Here is a 10,652-nt window from a genome sequence, read left to right on the forward strand (position 1 = left end):
GCCGGCTGTGGGCGCGGTAAGGTGAATGCGGTTGCTCACAGGGGAAACCGCCCGCCCTCCGCAGGGACGGGCTCTGGGCCTGGGGGGTGGAACCGATGTGGCTTTCCCTTCACATCTTGCCCTCTCGGAGCTTGGCGGTGCTCCGGGGAGTCAACACAGGGGGATAGAGCAGCTTTCCCTCACTAAAACCCAGTGCGGAGCCCTTCCCTCCGCCCTGCATCCTGTCGTGAGGCACAAATAGCCCGTGTCCCTCCATTCCCCCCTCGCGGTCCCTTGCTGCCCGGCTGATGCCTTTCTCCCTCCGCAGTGTGTCCCGAGGAAGCGGCGGGCCCTTCAATGGCCCCGATGTGCAGGAGGCCCGGCGCGGCAGGCCCGGGCAGGGCCAGCGCTGGCGGCCTGCGCTCACGCCTTGGGACGCCTATGGGTGACGGGCACACCGAGCTCAGCGCTCCTCCTACAGCATGGGGCTGGTAAGATAAGGCTTCGGGCTTCCGAAGTGGAGGACTTTGAATTCTGAGAGTTTTTAAAGACAAATAAAGATATATGGGTTGCTGCCCTGCGTCTCTGAGCTGAAATAACTGCCTACGTTTGCACCCGTCTGTATTTTAAATCGCAGCTATTGAGCTGCGCAGACCTTAAATCTGGATCACGGCGTTTATTTAGTTTTTTTAATAGGCCGCAACAAGAAAATTGCAGTTACAACCTGTGATGTTTAGACTGTAGGCACTTAGGTTTAAATGGGCTTAATAATTGTTCAAACAAAGAAACCCCCCCCCCCCCCCGTTTTGGGCCTTCCCAGAAGTATACTAGTCCACCTGTAACAGTATCATTTGATGTCTCTTGGTTGAGTGCTTTACAACTTGTAACAAGGTGTATGTATATATCTGAGTAGACACAAGGTAGCAATGAATTATCTGGCAAAGATTCAGTCAAATCTACAGGTTTATAGTTTACCTCGGTAGTGTCAGCACTGAAAAGAATTTAGGCATCATAAACTTTCCATTGTTTATGATTAAAAGTATATTTTTAAAAAGTTATGTTCTATGTAGTTTATATGTTATGTTTTATGTAGTTTAACTGGGCTAATGAACATGCCTTATCAACCTATTGAGCCAGTAATTGACATTTGCTCTAGGTTTTGATTTAAACATGAACTTGTAAATAACTTTTGCAACTCCATGGAAAATTAATTTTTAAATGTTTAACAATATAATAGCAACTCTGTAGAATAAACTTTAGTTTAGAGTTTTAACTTTGGTTAAACAGTATTAATAATGTTACAATTTTTTGTGTGTTCTTTAGAGGCCTCACATAGCAACCTCATGCTTGAAATGTTTTAGACATGGGTAATCACACCTAAATGTGAAGCAATGCTCAGGACTTCTTAGGAATAAATAATGCCTTCTACTGGAAGGTAAGTGTGCTCTCATCTAATGACAATTGCCAATGGTATTTCAAGGAAATTATAGTATCTCTTAAACAAATAGTAAGTTCAGATCATCTTAGTTGATAAGAAAACACTATAATGTACTAAAATCTACTCCCCTTTTATGCTTTGCCCTCTTAAGTCTGGCAGTGTCTTAAGTGGCCAACACTGAGGGGTATAAAAGTTCTCTTGCAAACCCAGAGGTGAGGCTGAAACCCTTCTTTGGATCATGCTTAGGAGGAACACATTTGTATTACTGCTGAACTTCAGGAAGCTGCTAATCAACTTTATTAATAGTTTGTAGGAAGATTTTGAACTGTCTTCTTGTTATGATATCTGAATCTTAATATCACAGGTTATCAAATCTTTGTGCTTTGTGAACCTGTGTGATTAAGGTCTTGAGTGAAGAGTTTCTTGTAAATTGTTTGGTCTCCAGGTATGAAATTGTGAAAAGGATTATCAGATAATAGTGGCTGCATTGTCTTCCATTCCTGAAGGAGTTTCATTTACTCCCTGCTGGAAAACAAAGCAAAATAGCTTGGACTAGTGAAAAACCTGTGTGGTAGCTGTTAGAACTTTATATAGATTTAGCAAAAAACAAATAGCAAAAAAATAACAGGAAAGCCAATGATAGTTACTGGGTCTGCTTATTCTAATATAGCTGGTCCTCTGGATTCCATTCTAATGGTATGGGAAAAGCAAATCCCATCCTGTACAAACCAAGTAATTTCTTTTGAGAAATGGCTCTGGCCTAAGGTTGATGTCATGTAGAAGGTTCGTGTTTAGAGCAGTTACCAGTTTTGTGTGTGCATAATGCTGACTGCAATTTAAATAGAACTTCTTTTACAGGGATGAAGACAACATGTGCCAGGAACTGACATTAAACATCAGTTTATGATTTCCTGAGTGGATGATTTCTGACTTCATACAAGATGATTCCAGTTGTCACCTCTAAGTATCTTGGAAGTAGAATTGAGACAAGCAATGGCTTAAATGAAATGTCTTCAATGATCATGTTGAAACAGGCATCTCACCATTTGTTGAAACAGATTTCCTAACAAAATCTGTAATTTGACTATGTTTGTGGATTAATTGAAATAAATTATGAGTATTAATTAAAATAAGAATATGCTACCAAAAGTTAGTGTTTTGAAGGTTTTTTCTTAAAGTATTTTCTGCATGACCACTTTGTTTCATGGATGTAAACACTTTTGTGTTTACATCTTGCTGTGTTCAGACTTGATTAACTTAATCTTAAATTTACAAATCCATTGAAAAGGACCTCTTAATCTTTTATTCTTGGTATCTGAGTATTTTGAAGTATTTTGTAATGCAAAAGCTGAGATCAATCAGCTAACTCCCAAGTTATTTCATCGCACTGTATGTGTTTGCATGTTCTCTACAAAAGAATTATCTCAAACTGAAAAGAACAAGTTACCAAGAATCCCATTCCTTGCCTATTTTAAATTAACAAGGAAAATGTTGCGATATTCCATGTAAAGCACTATCAGGGAGAAGGTCCTTAAAAAAACAAGGTCATTATTGTTGAGCAATTAAAAGCTTGTATGTGCTTTTCAGTAGCTTATGTCTTAATACTGAAAACATTTTTCTTGAAGGTAGGTCTTAAAGTAATTTTGTGCATTGTTACTGCCAGTGCTTTCCTAGAATGCACAAGCAAGGATATTAAGTAGAAGTGGCTGTCAAGTGCTCACCACTGCCTTCTTAGGAGACTGAGTTGGTGCGGATTTAGGGGCAAATAGTATGTATTTACACATGTGGTCATATTGAACCCCCATCTAGACAGGAAGTGTTCCTTTTTACCTTTGCTTAAAGATACAGTAAAAGGGTTGAGTAATGATCTGTTTGTGGCCTTCTAGGCTCACCTAAGTCTGCTTGTTTTAATGAGAGACAACTAAATTTGGAGGGTATGCAGAAGTACTTTCTCTTCACAATATTAAACTTGACAAGTGTCGATTTCCTCTTGCAAGAAACAATGTATCATTTCTTATAAGTCTTGTCAGTTGTATAGGCCTTTGTCTTCTGTATCCAAGCTTAAGGATTTGTTTTTAGTCTATTTAGTCTTGTTTTCTGTGGTTGTGGTTTTATGTCTGCCCTGTGCAAGACTTCTAATTTGCCTTTCTCAGGTTCAATGTTAATTGATGATATTCAGTACAGACTGATTTCTGAATATTTACTCCTGTTTTCCTTAACCAGTAAGCTTGTTTACATTTGATAGTTTGGCATGATGTTTTCAGTGAGCTGTCTACACTTCCAGAATTTCTGAAGGAATCAAGCTATCTTAGAATTAGGGTTGGAGTTTTCCTTTTCAGATTAATTTATCATGCAATAAATGGCATTAAATTCCATATACTGCTCTGTACACGAGGTTCTTGTCAGAATCAAGATCTGTTGGGGTCTGCAGCCAGGGTTAGTTCTGAATTATTTTTTTTTAGTGGTTTCATTGCCGTCTACTTTCCACTTTTCCCCCCCCTTTCTTAAAAGTTTCAAGAAGTTTAATTATAAGATTACAAATGTTCTAGGATCTACCTCTTTCTATTACTGACAACTAACATTTTGTTTTGTGTCAGTATGTCTGATATAGAAAATAAATTTTTCACATCAGTGGCTTGCACAGTATATTGGCACTATGGTATAAAATCTTCCTGATAGAGTCACTCTGTTAATGAAGTCAATTTGCTGCTGCTTTTGATGAAATACCTACATGCCACTAAGTGACATAGCTGCATGCAAGGTCCAGTCTTTGCTGTTTTATGAAGAATCTGGTTAGAAAGGCTAATGAAAAGAGAGTCCATTCTAGACAAGATCTACTGTTCTGATTTCACACAGCATAAATGGAATAGGTTTAGTGGGTTTAGTACATCTAGAGAGAGATCAAGAATGAAATAAAGTCTACTTGAGACTCCATGGTGAGCACTTAAAGTTTCAACAATCTTGTTCTTCAAATAACTAGGCAAACTTAAAGCATTATTCTTTAAAAACAGATCTGGTTAATGCAAAATCAAAGCAGAGATTATATTTGCAAGTAAAGTATCAAATTATTCACATATTTATAAGCCTTATATCTTTCTGCATTTAGCTATTTGAAATCACAAAGTTGGGGCCATTGCTCTATGCTGGAAGCTCATTTTGAAGAAACACTCATTGGAATGATAAGTCACTTGAGAATACTTTGTTCTGTGACTTCTCATGCATATTTATAAGAAATCTCTCCTCAATTAACTGTGGCTTGCTCCTATTCCATCTACAGACTTTTGGGAATATAAATATGTCAGTTCAGGCATCACTCACCTTAATACATTTATGATATATCACATTAAGGTAGTGGAGCAAAACAAAAGGATTAGTATTAATCTAGGGTCTAAATCCAGTAACTTCATTGGTGTAAATGAGCTCATTCACCCTGACCACCACCTTGGGGGACTGTGTGCTTGGGGCTGTGCAGTTCATCAGGAAACCTGGTTGGTTTGATGAATGCTATGCTCTAAATGTGATAACATTTACAATTCTCCCTTTTGTTACTCATTGGAAAAGTGAAGACTAATGGGGAGAAACATAGCCAGGTTTGCCTGAGAATAGGCCAGGGCTACCAAGTTGGCTTACAATCTTGTTATAGGCTAAATGACATGAAACCATACTTGGTCTTTTTATACATTTTTATATGTATGCTTTGTACAACAGGGAGTATATGAGAGATTTGGGGAAAATAAAGAAGAGGGAAAGATATAATATAGTTTTTAATCTGTACACTTCTTTTTATTCTGGCTATTGATAGCAAATGTAGGAATGCTGCTTTGGGTTTTCTTTGACTAAATCTGCAAGAGGGTTAATCTGTTCATCAAGACTGGGGACTGTCAAACAAAAGGGGAAATATTTACATACCTATGTGCTTATTCCTGTTCTCACAGACAATTGAAAAGCATGATATTTCCTATTTCACTTCCTTTCAGTAAGTAGTTACAATTGATGAGACATAATGATCAAAGGAATGAAAAAAACCACCAAACCCTGAAGAATATAATTATGGAATAATGTGCTTTGCCTTGGACAGTTTTCTATACACAGGGCTACAGGAAGCAACATTGTGTTATATTCTGTGCAAGGATCTGGCAAGGCATAAAAATGCTTTTTTTTTTTTGGTTGATTGTGTAGTTGTTTTTTTTTTGTTTTGTTTTCTTGGGAGACCACCTTGAAAGTCTGGTACTCTGCAACAATTTTAGTTCTCAGGAGCTTGTCAATATCAGAGCTTGTGTGACTTCTGCTTAGTAACAGAGATTTGTGATCTCAGGGGTTTGTAGTGCATTGCTTTTAATAATCTGAAGTTTGGATGCAGGTATTCATTCATCCTAGAATAAACATTATGACTCTTTGTGGCCTTACACTAACAAATCAGCCTCACTGACACTCAGTGGGAAGCTTGGAGATAATACTGAAGTAACAATGGCTACTTGCTGTCCTAGCTATTTTTCTGAGTTGATGGTTAGTTGACTGCATCTTCATTACTTCATGCTTTTTCATAATGCTACAGTTGTATCCAAGATCCTTCAGTTCATGCAAAGAGGGTGAGAATGTTGGCTGAATGCACTTGAATCAAAGAAACAATGTATGTGCATCCTGTGCATTCTGGTTTGGAGCAGTGCAGGCAGAGTAACTTACCACACTAGGGTTTACAATATGTAAAAATCCTGTTAATGCTTGTTAGACCTCAGATCTATATAAACCACATTTTCTTAAAACATTCTACTTCAGGTTTCAGATGCAAATCTCATTGGATTTTTCCACACATCAATACTTTTGCTTACCTAGGTAAATGTCAGGCCAAGGTGGCCTGACATTTGTTGCTGCAGAGGGGACTTTTTCTGTTCAGTGGACTTTGATGTAAAGCCCAGAGGTTTCCTTCTATGCTTTGATAATAAAATTCTCAATGCATAAATAATGAACACTGTAAAGCTCAGAATACTCACTTTTCAGTTAAAAAAGTGCTTTTTCAGTTAAAAAAGTATAGAAGCTGTCAACAATGACTTGTCATCTTCAGATTGTACTGTGTGTGTTTATTGTAAGACACAAAGTTATTTAATTGACCACACATTCTAATAAATAAATAAAAGCACACTGAATCATAGGCCACATATTTCAACAAATATACTTTATTAAATGTACGAGCAGGAGTAACTGGAAATAGGCAGAGGTCTAGAAACAGCAGTATGCATAAAACCAGGGAAGGGAAAAATGCTGGGAGTTCCTGCTTTTCATACTGCCTGGGTTTGGAGACAATAGGTCATGCATAGCTCTAATTTATTTAACATGGTAGCAAGTGAAGTCATTTTATTTCTTTCTCAGTGGTATATTGTGCACTAAAGCAGAACTGGTGTGTGGCCTATGATTCAGCATGCTTTTCAGACATTCTACTTCTAAGTGAAGGCTCCCAGTTCAGGAAAATGAAAGAAAATCGATAGCTCTGCAGAAAAAAAATCTTAGCAAGCTACTCAAAAAGATTGCCAACTGTAATGTTCTCAGGATTTTAGTAATGGATCCCATTAGGCTCATCACCTCAGGATTTTGTTCCTCTGAAGTGTAAACCTAACATACACATAACATGCTTTACTAGTAAACTGACTAGAAGAAATAAAAGCCAAGTACAGCATAGAGAAGGATGCAAGTTTTTTCCAGAAATAATGTGTTCTCTTCCACACACCCAGACTGAAGGTACTGATTTCAGGTCAAGTACGGCACAAGCTTTTTAGAGTTGCTGGTATGCCCTGACATACCATGACTTTTTTTCTGCATACTTCTGTAATTAAGTTAGCTCATGCACTAAATACTGTGTAGTCCACAATTTTATAAACTCTTCTCTTGAACTTCTTGCTCATTTTCTTTGGAAATTGCTAGGGAAAAGAAAGCATGCCAAGAATTCACCATAAAACCTTGAGAATTTGAGTGTGTGTATTTATGCTGTTAGAGAGGGGTTGATGGTCTTCCTTTTTGACTAGAATTAAGACAGCTAAATGCAGATTCAGTTATCAGATGAGAACTCTCTCCATAATTGGATATAGATTTTAGGTATGAAATTAAATGATGAAGAAAAATAGTGAATATATTATATACCCCCCTGAATGTACCACTTATCTCAAACTGCTTCACAACACTCAATTATTTTGCTGCTGGCACCTCAGGAACTGTAAGCAGAACCAGCAGTTGTTATGAAGTTAGTAACAGCTCCCATGTGACCCTTGGACAGGACCTGATTTATGAGGAAGAAAATATAGATAGGGGACCATTGTTTAATGGTGTGGGGTTTTAAAGAAAATGGTTGTATTTTCTTATTAAATGAAGATGTCTTTCCATGTAAACTGTAGCATGATGGAAGAGCTGCTGTCTCAGCTCTCTCTGGCTTTAGATTTATCAATTATAAAAGGCTGCTAGAGTCTAGCTTGAAATCTTCCAAAAAATAAGGTATGCACATTTAGCTGGAGGTCACTAGGACCTGTAAGAGAACTAACACAAATGCAGAGCAGAACTTCAGTCAGTTTCACCAAAATTCAATTAAATCCTGCTCGTTTACCTCAGCAGAGTCAGGCCACCCCTCATCTCTACAAGCCTTTGTTATCTGTCTGAGGTTTTCATAACCTAATGTCTAAGAAGATTTGAGCTTCTGTCCTCAGTCTTGCCTTTTTCTTATCTCAGTAGCTTACCTCACCTTTACTGCTCAGTGCTGTTCTGCCAGGTGCCCAGGTCTGGCTAGGGTTATATAAAGCTGGGTTATTTATACCATTTCTTATTAATTTTCGTGTTGTTAACCTGAACTCACCTTTGATCTTATTCAGCAGGGTGTCATAAGTTTCTAGCCTGACTCACACATTTTCTCATGTATTCACTTTGCATTTCACTTTAAGAATTACAATCTTTATTCTTCCATGTAGTTGATCTACCCTTCCATTATGACTTCTGCACTTCAACTGTAAATTATTTCCATTACACTAGTTTTTGGTTTTGTTCAGAGCAATTGTATTATTAGTGAGTCTACCTTAAGAAGGTTATTTAATGTCCTGTATGTTTGTGTGAGCACAGAAAGAAAAAATGCCTTGCAATTTGTAATCAGATTCATTAGAGTAGTTATAGACTGTGATTTAAGTGTCTTTGTTTTTATTCAGTTGGATTGTTTGATTGTTTATATATGTTTTTATTGTCTTGAGATTTGAGAACAAGTTGGACTGCTTGAGAAGGTCTCACATAAAATTCAGTAGTACAAAACCCTGTTGCAATTTTCTTATGGAAAAATAAATGAGAACTGAATATTTCATGTATTGAAAAGGGGGTGGAGAGAAATTGTTTTTCCTTCCAAGTAAATTATTTTCAGTTGTCAGACTGCAGAGCTCCAAGTAAGAATATCATATGGATCATCTGTTTTCTTATATCCCCAGCTGCCTTTCAGCTCCATTCTGGCAGAATTTCTCATGGTAGATTCCATAAATTACATGTTTTGAAGTAATTTAAAATAAAGATTTTTAGGGTAGGGCTTTTCAGAAGTATTCAGAACTGGATTATTTCCAGTCTTTCTGAAGAGTTTTACTGTTGATATCAATAGAACAAAATTTGGCCTGCACTGAATAGTTTGAAAAACCCACTGCTGGTAACTAAAATAAAAATCTTTGGTATTCTTTAATCTCTTCAAGTAGCAGGGTGTGTTTGCTTCAACCAGGTAATTTGGATTGCCCACACAGAAACTCTTGTAATGTAATTCCATACTTATATCATGAAGCCAACAGGAAAAAAGCAATTTATTACCCTGTCAGCACTGAAGGAAATACAGAACACACAGATGTGGTTGTACACTGTCTTTCTAGAAGTGTTAGTTCATGCCCTAGGTACCATCAAATACATTAGAAAATATAAATGGTCTTGTTAATATGAACTATTTTGAAAGGCAGAAGCTTGAGAAAATTTTGTTACTCACAATGCCATTTGTTAAGAACCTGAGCTAGTCCTGTGTAATACTTTACTGCTTGATTGAATTTTGTTTCCTAAAATACAGTTCTTGAGGTAGAGTTATTACTGACAGCTCACACACATAGTCTGTAATACACTACAGTGCCAACCTGTAAATCAAAGCATCCACAGAGATAGGATTTCTAGGGAAAAATTAGATTCATACAGAGAATGGTATGGAAGCCTCAATCTAGAACGCAAGGACAGCCTCAGAGTGCAGTGTGCATACCTCAGTGCCATCATGGGGGCATCACAGGGTAAAAGAAAATCCTACTTAAACAATATGTAATTAATTGTAATTAAAAGCTAGATAGAACATAGAATCACAATTAATAAACAAATCTATTAGAATATGATAGCTTGAGGAAGAACCACGAGATGAGTGAAAGAGCAGTTATAGCCATTCTACAGAGCGGTGTTTAATTCCAATTTTACTTTGAAAATGGAAAGCTACCACAAATTTAAGATTTTTAGACTTGGACTGAAGAAAGGTGTAGATTTGGTTGTGTGAATGCTTAAATTAAAAAAAAAAATTAAAAAGAGAGAAAGCAAAGATTCAGTGGTTTGTGTTTTGTATGTTGTTCAGGAACATTGAGAGTTTGGTTTGGTTGCTCTGGTTTAGATTACTTCAATAAACACTATTAGCAGAGTATCTCTTAGTGTGGGAATTGTACTTTGTCAGTCTCTTAAAAACATTAACTGAAGGGAAAAAAGAATCAAAGAGCCTGCTAAAGAGATGTTAAATATTTTTTTGACAACATAAGTCTAATGATCTGTTCTGCCCATAAAGTGTTGATGTAAATGACTTACATAATCTGAGTTAAAATGAGAATTAGTTGGTTCAAAGCTCATCTAGAGCTGATATAAATTTGGCAACAACAGAACAAAACACAGAACAAAATGGAGACATTGTTAAACTGAGTAGGTCTAGTGTGCATTAAAGCTAAATTAGTTTTTGTTCTTCTTTGATAGCTTATATAGCAAAACCAGAAATATTTTACACACCTCTCACATTTCTGGTCTATAGCATTAGCAAGAGGTGGGATATTCAATACAAGTCTTTAGTTATCAGTGTCTGTAGATTTGCTGTTTAGGAGTCTGAAATACTCTTTGTTCACAATCATAATCTACTAGAATGATGTCTAAAACACAAGCTATATGATTAAGTATATTACATAAAAACACAGTAATGTTACTGCAAAAGTTCACTTTGATATAATTT

General features: G+C 36.9%; 1 long non-coding RNA gene and 1 other non-coding gene across 3 annotated transcripts; both read left to right on the top strand.

The window, feature by feature from the left end:
• Positions 1-2,566, top strand: LOC102043873. Of its 2 annotated transcripts, none has more exons than XR_004081526.1 (4): positions 1-21; positions 308-470; positions 1,303-1,414; positions 2,276-2,566. It is a non-coding gene; the product is annotated as an uncharacterized LOC102043873 (long non-coding RNA). The 2 variants fall into 2 exon arrangements; XR_265217.2 differs by having other exon boundaries at positions 1-16.
• On the top strand, positions 1,556-1,674 carry LOC115947735. Its single transcript, XR_004081585.1, has one exon. It is a non-coding gene; the product is annotated as a small nucleolar RNA SNORA26 (small nucleolar RNA).
• Positions 2,567-10,652: the final 8,086 nt, after the last annotated feature.

The sequence above is a fragment of the Geospiza fortis genome, unplaced genomic scaffold (assembly GCF_000277835.1).
Source record: "Geospiza fortis unplaced genomic scaffold, GeoFor_1.0 scaffold40, whole genome shotgun sequence".
NCBI classification, from domain to species: Eukaryota; Metazoa; Chordata; class Aves; order Passeriformes; family Thraupidae; genus Geospiza; species Geospiza fortis.